Source organism: Chelonoidis abingdonii, chromosome 6 (genome assembly GCF_003597395.2).
Source record: "Chelonoidis abingdonii isolate Lonesome George chromosome 6, CheloAbing_2.0, whole genome shotgun sequence".
Taxonomy (NCBI): Eukaryota; Metazoa; Chordata; order Testudines; family Testudinidae; genus Chelonoidis; species Chelonoidis abingdonii.
The window spans coordinates 101,741,914-101,756,349 of NC_133774.1; the positions used below are offsets into that span (position 1 = coordinate 101,741,914).

At 42.4% G+C, this 14,436-nt stretch overlaps 1 protein-coding gene across 2 annotated transcripts in view; it reads left to right on the forward strand.

The window, feature by feature from the left end:
* The window catches only part of GCNT1 (glucosaminyl (N-acetyl) transferase 1), a 49,653-nt gene that overhangs the window by 1,641 nt on the left and 33,576 nt on the right, over positions 1-14,436 (forward strand). The gene's annotated exons all lie outside the window — the stretch shown is intronic.

The following is a 14,436-nucleotide window of genomic DNA, read 5'->3' on the forward strand; positions in this document are numbered from 1 at the left end:
GTTGTAAGTGGCTTTCTGGGATCTAAGTCTGACCAGTGGTTTCAAACCTTAACAGGCAGCTCAGTGTACCACTGGCATTTTGCCCCCTTTTCAAGGCTGTTCGGAAAAATAAATCTCTTTGCTGGAAGGAGGTGAGGTCAGTGACTTTTAAAGAGCAGTGTGAGTTACCTATTTGGAGTAATTGCAATTCCAAACAGGTTTCTTAAATAGGGGGTTTCAGGTAGCTGACTTCAAGTTTGGCAAGAAATAACACCGAGGCTCTGTGGAACCAGAAAAGGGTTTTTAGCACTGTAGCTGTTCAATATTTTGTAATTGAGCTGAAACCTCTCTCATCTCTAGAAGATGATAGGCCCCTTCTGCCTCTGTGAAGCAGGGAAAAAACATACTAGTCATGGAAGTCAAGTTATGGTACAAAATTTTTTGTTGAAAGTAAATATTTTGGAAATATGTACATTACTACTTAACTTTCTATCCTCTTTGGGAGTCTCCAGTGCCCTGTAAGGTTCACAACTCTCTTTCCTACTCTGAACTTTCTGGTGTCCTCAGATGTCTATCATTAAGATAATGAGGTGGTACCAGAAAGAATTGGTATCATCAGTGATGGGCTTCAGTTGCTTGGGGCACTTCTACTTGAGTGATATGCAACACTCGTTTCCCTGAGGCTAAGCACATCTCAGAGAATTTTTCCATGCTCCATTAGTCTGTTTGAGGATAAGACAAAGATCAGAGGCCAAAAATCTGCTGTTTTTACACCAACCACTGACTTCAGTGAAGTGGACTGCTCAGTGGGACTAACTGCGTAATAACAATGTTCACCAGTTTGAGCAAAAGGCTTAGAATCTGCCCTGCTGAGTTTACACTAGTATGCTGGAGCAAAATTTAGTTCTTAAAATCTTTTATCACAGTGGAGAATTTCCTACCTGTCTTTTAGACAAAGCTTTTAAAAACTTCCTCTTGCCACCTTCCCTCCTCCCCCCACCCCCCGAAAAAGAAATCTAAAGGTTCTATTCCACTTGCAGCATGTTAAATTATTGAAATCTGAGACTTCTTAAAACTGCTGCTGCTACTGAGGGCTTGTTGACAACATCACAGTGTAGGCAAGACTTTTGTCTTTCATGAGTACTTAAAAAAGCCCTCAGTGCCTCCCCCCCAACAAAAGTTTTTTACTGATGCAAGTGGCAATGTGAACATAGGTTTGTCACCCTGCAGACAAAGCTAACACCGTTCACAGGGCTGGAAGTATTTTGTCATCAAAAGTGCTGACAAAATAGAGAGAGAGAACATTGACTTTTAGTCACAAAGCTGTGTTGACACAGACTTGTTGCTAAAAGCTGCATTGTGTAGACAAGCCCATAGGAAAGGTAATTTCCCAGGAATTCAGCAGGCCAATTAGCAGCATTGATCTAATTTATCAGATACTAGTCAGCATTATTCAGTTCCAGGAAAGCTTACTTTTAACCTTATCATTAAAAATAAAATGACAAAGAAACTAATTGGGATCCTTAATTAAACAAAAGTAAAAGTGAGGGAGAAGAAAATTGAAAGCAGAAAAAAGTATCTCCATATCCTTCAACAAAATATAGTCTTTCAGAATGTCAACAGCATCCAATGAGCCAGAGCTTTACAACACATGTAAATGCTGTCCTGGAAAAGTCTGGTTTGCTGACAATAAAATTTTCTAAAATTTCATTTAATCTATGATGATTGTTCACATCTTTCATAAGGTTTTAGGCATTCTTCACTTATGCACGTGTAAGTATGCTGCAAAGGTCTTTTAGGAGGGCAATAACAGTAAGGCAAGCACAGTTTTCAGGGGCAGCTGTATGTATTTTGCCGCCCCAAGCATGGCAGTCAGGAGGCTTTTGGTGGCATGCCTGTGCAAGGTCCGCCAGTCCTACGCCTTCAGCATACCCACTGCCAAATTGCACCAAAACCATGGGACCGGCGGACCTCTCACAGGCATGCCACCAAAGGCAGCCTGACTGCCACCCTCACAGCAACCAGCAGGCTGCCCCCCAGGGCTTGCCGCCCCAGGCACGCGCTTGGTGCGCTGGTGCTGGGAGCCGCCCCTGACAGTTTTCCATATAGAGAACTGAAAATTTTCAGATAACTATGGTTTGCCTGTGGATATTAAGAATGGGCCAACACAAACTGGCATTATCATGTGCTCAAAGAAATACTCTGGGACAGGTGGGTTACATAAAATATCTAAATTCAAAGCAGTGTTTTCTTATTAGGTTAATGAGACTATTTCTTGCACTGTTTTTAACTGTCTTACATTGGTGTAGAAGAGGATGGATGGACCTGTGTGAATAACTGATTTCTTCAGTTTGCTGGCAGTCTGAAAAGTCAAAAGGAAAAAAAGTGGTTTGGGTTGAACTGAAATATTTGGGCATTTTCAATAAGTCAAAAAAAGTCATTTCATTCAGTCCAAAACAAAACATTTAGGTTTGGAGAATTTTAGCCTTTTTTAAAATAAAAGCAAAATAAATAAAGAGCTGGATAACGTGGTAGTGGTGCTGGTACATTACCTCTCTCCAATGGGCCCTACAGAAAAGGGTGAAATCCTGACTCCATTGAAGTCGATGGCAAAAAGTTCCATTCATTTTAATGAAGCCAGGATTTCACCCCAGATATTTGGATAGGCACGATATAAGAATCTAGATTTTGAGAGTGAGGGGCAATGTTGTTTAAAGGAACTGTCATATTTGCTGCTTACCTCCCAGGAGCAAGAAGTTTGGATTCGCATATGACAGTTATATCTTTTAGCATTGCTGCAATTAAAGTTGGAGGTACCTACATTAGAAATTTTTTGGAAGGGAAAAAAAATCCCAACTGTTTCTACTGTTGGTGTAGCTCCACCAGTGGGTACACTGGTGTAGAAAGGGGTCTTAAACACCACGCTAAAGTAGTCAGTGTTTTAAACGATGTCCTCTAACAAGGCTTAAAAAAAAAAGGCCTATCCAGCATTGTACTTAATATGTCTAAAGGCACTATTGCCCTATCTAAACTAGCTCTCTCACTAGTGATATTTTAGCAATTATTCCTTTTATAGAGATAAGGACATGATGTTGGTGTATATAATGGACATGCCTGACAGAAAGGGTCAATATTTATTTTTTTTAAAAGCTTAAGGCCTTGTATGTGCTTTTTAGCAACAAAGACCTTTTACCTTGCAGTAACTATAGTGTGAGAGATCCTGAAGTAAATACCACGGTGAAAATGAGCCACTCTTCCTTATGATAAAACTAGGGCTGTCAAGCAATTAAAATTTTTTTTTAAATCTTGTGATTAAACAATAATAGAATACTATTTAAATAAATATTCTGGATGTTTTCTACATTTCAAATATATTTTAATTGCAACACAGAATACAAAGTGTTCATTCATATTTATTTTTATTACAAATATTTGTGCTGTAAAAAAAGTGTTTTTCAGTTGTTCTCATATAAATACTGTAGTGCAATCTCCAACAGCAAGTTCAACTTTCATGATATAGCCGGCATTGCAAGATACATATGTGCCAGATGCACTAAAGATTCAACCAACGTTCCAGAGGGGACATGTCCATGCTGATGATGGGTTCTACTTGCTAATGATCCAAAGCAGTGTAGACCAACACATGTTCACGTTCACCATCTGAGTCATATACCACCAACAGAAGAATGATTTTCTTTTTTGATGGTTCGGGTTCTGTAGTTTCTGCATCAGAGTGTTGCTCTCAAGACTTCTGAAAGCATGTTTCACACCTCGTCCCTCTCAGATTTTGGAAGGCACTTTAGATTCTTAAACCTCGGGTTGAGTGCTGTAGCTATCTTTAGAAATCTCACATTGGTACCTTCCTTGTGTTTTGTCAAATCTGCACTGAAAGTGTTCTTAAAAAGGAACAACATGTGCTGGGTCATCATCTGAGACTGTTATTATATGAAATACATATCAGAATGCAGGTAAAACAGAGCAGAGGAAATACCCCAAGGAGTTCAGTCAAAATGTAATTAACACATTTTTTTTAATGAGCGTCAGCATGGAAGCATGTCCTCTGGAATGGTAGTTGAAGCATAAAGAGGCATACAAATGTTTAGCATATCTGACATGTAAATACCTTGCAATGCCAGCTACAAAAGTGCCATGCAAACACTGTTCTCACTTGCAGGTGACATTGTAAATAAGAAGAGAGCAGCATTATCTCCCATAAATATAAACAAACTTGTTTGTCTTAGTGATTGGCTGAATAAAAAGTAGGACTGAATGGACTTGTAGGCTCTAAAGTTTTACATTGTTTTGTTTTTGAGTGCAGTTATGTAACCAAAAAAATCTGCATTTGTAAGTTGGACTTTCATGATACAGAGAGTGCTTTATGGGTGTTTGTATGAGGTGAACTGAAAAATATTTTATCACTTTTACAGAGCAAATACTCGTAATATAAAATGAGCACTGTACACTTTATCTTCTATTATAATTCCAATCAATATCTATGAAAATGTAGAAAAACATCCAAAAATAGTTGTTAAACAATAAATATCAGTTGAAATTTAACAGTGCAATGAAAACTGATGAATCATGAAGTTTTCTTAATTGTGATTCATTTTTGAGTTAATCTAATTAATCAGTAGCCCTAGATAGAATGAAAGTGTCTTGTCTTCACTGTGGTTTCCACCTCCAAAATAGCTTGGATACATTAGATACTGCAAGGTAAAAAAACTTTTTTTTTTTTTTTTTTTTTTTTTTTTTTTTTTTTTTTTTAAGCTGTAAAGACAAGGGCATGTTCTTCAGGGCAGGCCCTGTTCTGGCAGGTGCAGCTCTAACAGCACGAATAGTAGTGTAGACAAGGCACTGGTAACTGCATTTTAACCTTGGTGTTGTCTAGACCCTGTTCTGAGCAGGATCAGATGATGCAATAGTTAAAATACCCACTGTCAGTCTGTTATTACTTTTGGCATAGCTGCTCTTGGTGGAGTTGCACTGATAGCTGCAGTAATGGAAAATTAAGAGGGAAATCATCTAGTGTAATTAGAAGTTGACCCAATAAAATATATTACTTCACACCCTCCTTGTCTCCTCCTTTGAGTTGGACCATTCAGAGGCTGTTCTACATCTGCATCATAGAATACATTTTCCTGAACCAATCCTATAGTCTCAATTTTTTAAAACGTGAGCCATCTCCCTCCTCCCATTTAGCTGCCTTATTCGTATTTAAAAAAACAGACCCAAGCATCTTTCTTGCCATGTAGCACTTTATTAAAACACCTATGTAAAAGATGAAAACAATAAACCCTTAGTAACAAACAGTTTTTAAATGTTTTTCCCTATGCTTTTGGTGAGGACAACTTGAAGCTGTAGCAAAAGCAGATGTGTTTAGCCAGTGAATTGAAGTTAAAGAAGGCTGTTAGCTGTCCAGAACATAGAAGAGATAAGAGGTTTGTTCTTTTCAGATTTTTGAACAAAAGCTTGTAAAAATTATATTGAGCTTTATTCCTTTACAAACTTGATTTTATAATCACTTGAAAAGACAAGCCCTTTATTTTATAGATGTTTTAATGAGCATGCGGAAACAGCCCAGGGTTAAAACCACACACAACTAGTTTATTAAAATAACTTATAGTAATAAAAATTTTCCCCTATACTTTTGCTAACATTGATTGTTTTTTTAGTGAGGACAATTTGAAGAAGTCATTCTAAATTAGTGGATTAGGCTTGTCTTTCAAAGAGGTTTTCTTTTTTTATCTGAAGACACATCCCTTCATTTAGCACTTTTGCATGTGTGTTTCAATAAAAAAAAAAGCATACAGAAGCACCTGAGAGTTAAAACTATGGACAAATTGTTTCTAAAAATGATTTGTAGTGATAAAGTGTATATAATTCAGTGAGTATCAGTGGACTTCCTTTTGTTTTGTTTGTTCTCAGTACATAGTAGGGGTAGGCACTGAAGCTGTTTAACTTATAAGTAACAGCAGCTTGAAACTGACATGATTGTTTCATTGTTACTACCCAGAAAGCTTTTGAGCAGTAATGGAAATTACCATTTTTTATGGCTTATTACACTTGGAAAATTCTGAAATAGCTATTCTAGAATAATTCCCCACATGGACTCTTATTTCAGAATAGCTATTTTGATAAATTTCCAAGTCTACTTATCCTTACCAATGCCACTGCTGTTTCACCGAGACATAAGCAGGAGCACCACAACATTCTGTCTGCAGACTTGGGAAGACAGGACTGTGTTGGTTTATACTCTGTGTTTATATCTGGAAGACTATCCTGGTAAGTAAGTAAATATGTGAATGATTCTAAGCACTCCTTTATGCCAGCTGGCAAAGGGCACGTGCAGTACACTGTCATCAGAATATTTAGCCAAATAGTGTCTGCTGAGTTATCGTATAATTAGTTACATATGGAACATTAACCATACATACATCACACAATGATATTAGTATGTAAAGGGTTATGTAAGTATGCTGGAAACATGTTACTAAAATATGGCCAGATAAGGCAATCTGAGTGGATAAACAGGTTTATTCTAGACAAAGGAATGTGGATTTGTCGGTGTTTCTGGGGAACAAAGGTTGAACCTGGCAATGAAAGTATATATTTTGCATCTAAGGTAAACAAGTAATCAAACCAACAGAAAGAACTAGTTCACAACGAGATGAAGACAGCATGACATGTACCCACCAGCAGGGGGGAAGAACTTTTTTCTGGGGATACACTTCAAAAGAATACATTTCAAAAGTTCATGGGACTATAAGAAGGGGAGGGAACCCCTTAGTTATCCATCACTTGAAGGACAAAAGAAGCCAGTGTTCTTGGAAACTATGGAAGGTGAATCTTTTAGCTGTGTGGGTTGAAGATGCTGAGAACTGACTAGTGAGAAATTGCCTGAGATCAGGATAGTAAATTGTTCCATTTTAAATGCTAGAAAGTATATTTTTTACTTTGTTTTGTAACTATAGCTCTTTTTTCCCCTCTTGCTTATTATCACTTAAATCTGGTCTTTATTATTAAACTTATGTTTAGTTTTACTATTAACTATGTCGGGGTAGGCAACCTATGGCACATGTGCCAAAGGCAGCACACAAGCTGATTTTCAGTGGCACTCACACTGCCGGATCCTGGCCACCAGTCCAGGGGGTTCTGCAGATTAGTTTAATGTTAAATGATGCTGCTTAAACATTTTAAAAACCTTATTTACTTTACATACAACAATAGTTTAGTTGTATATTAAAGACTTATAGAAAGAGACCTTCTAAAAATGTTAAAATGTATTACTGGCACGTGAAACCTTAAAGTGAACAAATGAAGACTCGGCACACCACTTCTGAAAGGTTGCTGATCCCTGAACTACGTCAATGTTGTGTGTGAAACTGGAATGTGTCCTCAGTGAGCCAGTAGGCTGGTCCAGGTATAGTGTGTCTTTGGAGACAGTGGACTTCATAGTTTGTGCATGTTCAGTGAGAAGACGCGGACACTACAGAAGGACCTCTCTGGGAGAACTTGAGAAACGGAGTTCACTGAATGTAACCTGCAAGGTAAGATTTAGACTGGCAGAGTCTCAAGGAGTTTTCTGACAAGGCAGACTGTTGTGGCATAATTATAAACTGGCCATCAACAAGTTTAAGCTGGAAAGTAGGTGATAGTTCCTAACCATCACAGGAGTGAAGTTCTGGAAGCCTTCCAAGGGGAGCAGTAGGGGCAAAAATCCTAACAGTATTCAAGACTGAGCTTGATAAGTTTATGGAGGGGATGGTAAATAAGACTGCCTACAATGGCATGTAGCTGATCTGTGACTGTTAATAGCAAATATTTCCGACCATTGATGGGACACTAGAAGGGGAGAGTTAATACAGAGAATTCTTTTCCAGATGTCTGGCTACTGGGTGTTGCTGACATGCTTGGGATCTAGCTGACTACCATATTGGGGGCCAGAAAGGAATTTCCCCTGGGTCAGATTGGCAGAGACACCCTCAGGGCTGACTCCAGGCAGCAGCCGACCAAGCATGTACTTGGGGCAGCACCTTGTAAGGGGCAGCCAATCTTGGGGTAGTGGGGAGGTACTTGAGGGTAATTTTTTTTTTTTTTTTTGGTTCAGAGGGGTGGTGCTCTGGGGAGGGGGCGGGAAGGGTGTTGTTTTTGGTTTGGTGGGGCGGTGCTCCGGGGTGGGGGATTGGTTTGGCGGGACGGCACTGGGAGGAGGGGGTGTTATGGCAGGGCGTGTTTTTTGGTGTTTTGGGGTAGCAAAAAAAGTTAGAGCCAGAGGGGTTTTTTGCCTTTCTTTGCAACATCTGGCACAGTTTAAAGTAGAGTAAATGATGGATTGTCTGTAACTCCAAGTCTTGAAATTATGATTTGAGGACTTCAGTAACACAGCCAGATATTATAGGGCTATTACAGGAGAGGATCAGTGAGGCTCTGCGACCTGCAATGTGCAGAAGATTAGACTAGATGATCATGATGGTACCTTCTAGCCTTTGAGTCTGAGTCTTTGAGAGCTGTCTTAGGCTATGTCTACGCTATGCAACTTTTAGCGACACAATTGTTCCGCTAAAAAAGGTGCACTGTTCACACTGGTGCTTTTTTGTCTGTAAAACTTTTTTGTCACTCAGGGGTGTGAAGGCCCCCCCTTCCCCAAACAGCAAGTTTTTACTGATGAAAGTCCAGTGTAGACAAACATTATTTTCAGCTCCAGCGAAGCTCTCTAAGGCAAAGAGGAAACACAACGGGTTTTGGGCTCCCGGAGGAGAGCATCACAATATATGGACTAGAAATAGAACTTTAAGTTGCTGTTTTTGTTTTTAAAACTAATACTTAAATCCTTCCAAAATGGGGGTGATAAGTGTGCCTTCTAAATAAGGGAACTTACATCTGCAGTTGTGAATTGGTATTTCGGGCCTGCTCTACACTACAAAGTTATGTTGACATAAGCTGCCTGGTGTCAACCTAGTTGTGCATCTGTCTCCACTTAAGATGGCTCATTACACCAACATAATAACACAACCCCAATGAGCAGTGCTGAGCCAAGACTGATATACAGAGTTTAACACTGCATTACCTATGTCAACTCTAACAATCCTCTAACAGCATTTACCATAATGCCCAACAACTGCTCTGGTCTCCATTGTGAAGCCCTTCTTATTCCTGCCCCCTTTTTCAAGCCCTGTGAATTTTTGAAATTCCTTTTCCTGATTACCTGGCCTGGAGAGAGAACCTAGCAGCTCTCCATTGTTACATGGAGCTGTGAGCGGCTGTGCAAATGTAAAAAACTGGCAGCCTGCCAGTGGATTACCTTGACGGGCTGCAAGTTGCCCACCACTGAAGTACATGCTCCAGCCTAGACTAGACGAGAGAGAGAGAGAGAGATTATATCCTGGGCCTATGGGGAGAAGAGGCTGTGGAAGCACAGCTCTGAGCCAGCCATAGAAATGTATATCAAAGAGCAGATTGCTCAGGGATGCAGTGCCATATTAAAGCCAAGGAGATGTGGCAGGCATACCAGGCAGCCAAAGAGGACAATAATAGATCTAGTGCTGAGCCACACACCTACTGTTTTTACAACATGCCACACTTGGCAGAGACTCCACCACCATCCCACACAATACCAACAATACCCCTGAGGACCCTGAGTCTCAGGCCCCTGCTGTGAACAGCAAGGAAGAGGAGAAGGATTGGGAGGGGAGAGAAGGTGACCAGGGGATCCAGCTGTGCAGTGAGCCAGGATGTCTTTGACTCCACTGCAGTCCAACCACATGGCATCAGGGGCCACAGTGCTATCTCTATAACTCCACCCCAACTTCATGTTAAAGACCATCACAACTTCACATCACTGACCTGTGAAAGCTGTGATTGGTGTAGGTGTAGCTGAAGTGGACATGAATACTCTTAAAACAGAATTTATGAAGGGAAAAAAACAAATGTTCAAAACTTACTAAAATGTCATGGTTTCTTGTAGGGTTGTCAAGCGATTTAAAAAAAATAATCATGCTAAACAATAATAGGACTCCATTTATTTAAATATTTTTGGATGTTTTCTACATTTTCAAATATAGTAATTTGAATTACAACAGAATACAAAGTGTACAGTGCTCAGATTATATTTTTATTAATATTTGCACCGTAAACAACAATAGAAATAGTATTTCAGTTCTCCTCCTACAAGTACTGTAGTGCAATCTCTTTATTGGGAAAGTGCAACTTAAAATGTAGCAGATTTGACAACACAAAGAAGACAGGGACCTCTTCTCTCTTGTCCCCTTCAGAGGAATTCCAAAGAATTAAGAAACAGCTATGATGACTAATACTAAATGTGTTTGTTTTTTATTTTAAAAATTAGCCTGTGAAAACACAGATGTCTTTTTGTTTAGATATACGTCTCCATAATGTGAAGTGTGGTGGGTTTTCTTTAAATTAGGAGACTGAAAACTCATTAGATGCTAAAGCATCAAAAAAAAAAGTTTCTATTTGAATTGAACTTGTAAGTTTTGAGGAAAATCTGAGGCCCTTGTCCTGCAATGAGATGCCAGGGGTGACACCTCTGTTGAGACTAGTGACTTCCAAAAGGTCTGCCCTCATATCTCATTGAAGGACTGGGGCCTAAATCTGTAACCTAACAGTAACTGGTATAATTCTGGTTAAGACTAATATTTGTACTTCCCTAAGAGATTGAAACCTCTGTAACTGAATACATTCACATGTAATGAACTGCTTATCTCTCTCAAGTCATACGTAATTCATGGCCATTTACATCTGTGTTGTGTAATGGAAAATGCTGAGCTATATTAACATATCTCCTCTCTGTGGCAATATCATCGCTGCTGTGGTTCACCACTTAATCCTCGCCCCGCCCCCCCACCCCCACCTTCTGAAGAATGTGTTCTACATAGTATGCTGCAACGAGCAGCAATGCAGGATTTCCACTGTATGTGCTGTGGTACATGAGTCCTCTCGGTGCAGGTTAGCATGCTAATGTGTAACGAGTTCAGAGGTGAGCTCTTGGAGCTCCAAATGCTGTGTTCAATGGGTTCTAGTCCTTGGTGGGGTTCCTGTAAAAACTCATTTTCCAATGAAATAAATAAATTGTGCAAATACCAGAGGCACAACTTCTTCTGTGATTACAGTAAATGACATAAAAACTCTAAGCCAGTCCAGTCCAGGGGTAATAAAACAAGAGTCTGACTGGAACACCTTCACATCAGTTTCTTGCCTGCATGTTGCAATCCTGTGTACTTCAGCTGCTGGCCTTCTTCCAGCAACAGGCAAGTCTCTGCCAAGCTCAGAATCTCCCAAGTCTCAGCTCTCAGACTATCCATTGTTTGTTTGGTCTTTCCTCAGGAGCCATTTTCCTGAGTGCTGTCTCCAGCCTGCTCTCCTGCAGGATCTGGCTGTGTCCTGAGCCAGGTCTGTTCTGACCTCAGGATTTACTGACCTTTACTACAATGCCCAGCAATGAGCCAGCAGTCTCATTACAATACCTTTATATTTTTCTGCTGGTCTGAGAACACGCTTTTTTTGGCTCTTTAAAGGTATTAGCCGCTCACCTGTGCCAGTGCTCCATAATTCTTAATATCCTCATTAAATGGTTTAAAAGTGACATGTAGAACAGAATGCTCTATTTAATTGATTTGTCTAAGGAAGAATTTCCATATGTTTTAGCTCAGTTTGATTTAATCACTTTCTTGTAACTACTGGCAACAAAGCAGCGGTAATCTTGGAACATCATGGAAATGTGGTGCCTTTTGCCTGGACTGTTATAGGGTAAATAGTGTGGTGTGAGTAGGGTGACCAGACGTCCTGATTTTATCAGGACTGTCCCAGTATTTGCTTGTTTGTCCTGCATCCCGACCAATGTTAGGTTGGGACACCGGACAAACATGCAAACGCTCCAGAGCCTGGAAGGGCTCGTGCCCACCCCCACCCCAACTCCGCCCTGACCGTCTCCCATTGGATCCCTCCCCAAATCCCCGCCTCTTGCCAAGCCCGTTGTGCCCAGGAGACGCAGGGGAGTGTGGGGCCAGGGTGAGTGGGAGTCGGGCCTGGCCCAGAGCAGGCAGGACTTGGGCGCGGTACCTGGAGGGACAGTAGGGGGCGACCCACCCACGGGGCCAGGCGGGGGCTGTTCTCCCCACTTGGGCAGCGGGACTCGGGAGCAGCCGCTGCTGCAGCTCCCACTGCCATGGGGGGAGGAAGTGGCCAAGCACGTGGTGCCTGGGCCCAAACCCCCCCGGGCCTGCTGCGGGGACCCAGCAGCGCGCACGTTGCACCCAGCCCCTGGCCAGTTGCATCTGGGCTGGCTGCCCAGCTGGTGCAATCCCACGGTGGAGGCATCAGCAGCCCAGCCCTGTTTATTCCCCTGCGGGACCCGAGCGGGATGGGGGGCTGGGGCCTGCTGCCCCTACTCTGGGGCCACTAGCTGGGCAGCCAACCCAGAAGCGACTGGCCAGGGGCTGGGCGCAGCGTGTGCGCTGGGTCCCCGCAGCAGGCCTGGGCTCAGGGGGTTCATGGGTGCCAGAGCTGCAGCTGCTGAGCTTGGCCAGTGGCCGCTTCCTCCCCCCATGGCAGTGGGAGCTGCAGCAGTAGCTGCTCCTGAGTCCTGCTGCCCAGGTGGAGAGAACAGCCGCTGCCTGGCCCTGTGGGTGGGTCGCCCCCTACTTTTCCTTTAGGTACTGCGCCCAAGTCCTGCCTGCTCAGGGCCAGGTCGGACTCTCTCTCACCCTGGCCCCGCACTCCCTTGCGTCTCCCGGGCCTCCCTCCAGCGCTTGCGGAGGGAGGAGGAATCGGGGGTAGGGTTTTTTGATTTTTTTTTTTTGTGTGTTTTGCTCTGCTGCCATTTTTTCTCCTCTGCCCCTGCCCCGCTCCCCTGTGTCCGATATTTGACCTAGGTGATCTGGTCACCCTAGGTGTGAGACTTGTCTGCACAGATCAGCTACTGGCATCCTTTACTATGTATTGGCAACCAGCAACAATGTATAGATGGAGAAGTGTAATAAGTTAGTATTCTCTAAAGGGGGTAAATGAAGTGAAACATAACTATGACGGCATTCAGCCTGTCCAGGATGAACTGTTCTTGCTGTATAAACTTTATATATTTAGGTAATTAACTTTTCAATCTTCACAGACAGAAAACACTTGCTTACCTTGCACTATGCTGCCTGCATAGGGTCTACTTTTATTTACTTAATAAAGAAGTATTACTAAAGGGGATATTCAGAGTTGTTAACCTTGTGAAAGTACAAACCTTGGAAGGAAGTGGGACATTGCCATGGATTGAGAGAAAGTGGTAGTCCCAGATAATATTAACGAACAGTTCTTTCTGTCCCTAGACACGTAAATCGGGTGAAATTAGTAAACGAAATAACCATTTTAGGGCTTTGCTACACTTGCAAGTTAGAGCGCATTAAAGCAGCGCCGGGCGCCCCAACTCCTGAGGTGTCCGCACTGGCAAGATACATAGAGCGCGTGGGACTCTACAGCTGGAGTGCTCCTGGTAATCCACCTCCACGAGAAGCATAAAGCTTGCTGTGCCCCAGCTGACCTGGGCATCAGTGTGGATGAGGTGTTGTATTACTGCACTGTGACTGGCCTCCAGAAATGTCCCATAATCCCTTGAAGTCAAATGGCCACTCTTCTTTTCATTGTTTTGAAATCAGCTGCAAGCGTGCAGATATCCTCTTTCAAAGCTCCGTTTCTGACAGCCAACATGCTTATCTCCGTGGGGACAAAGCAAATGATTAGTGTGGATTGCTGCTGTTGTGAGTGTCGGTGAGGGGAGGAGAGGGAAGGGGGTCTGCTGCTGTCTGAACTTGCAAGACAGCAAGCTGACACTCTTAGCTCCCCCAAACACAGTCTCCCCCCACATACACACTCTACCCTCCCCATCACACTCCACCCTCCCCGCATTTGAAAAGCACTTTGCAGCCACTTGCACACTAGGATAGCTACCACATTGCACTGTTCTGTGGCATTGCAAGAGCTACTAATGTGGTCATGTCAGTGTGCTTGCAGCTGACAGTGTAAACACACAGCAGCGTTTTCCCTGCTGCAGTTTTGGAAGGCTGGTTTAACTCCCAGCACTCTACATCTGCAAGTGTAGCCAAGCCCATAGATTGGGTTACAGGATGAGGTAAGGCCACTTGCTAACTTCAACTTGATACTCAAAATGTGTTCAGCCACAACAGGATATAAGAAAAGGGAACTTGCGTCTGGGGCCTGGTCTACACTACGTGTTTAAACCGATTTTAGCAGTGTTAAACCGATTTAACGCTATACCCGTCCACACAATGAGGCCCTTTATATCGATATAAAGGGCTCTTTACGTTGATTTCTGTACTCCTCCCCAACTAGAGGAGTAGCGCTAAAATCAGTATTACCATATTGGATTAGGGTTAGCATGGCCACAAATCGATGGTATTGGCCTCCGGGCGGTATCCCACAGTGCACCATTGTGAC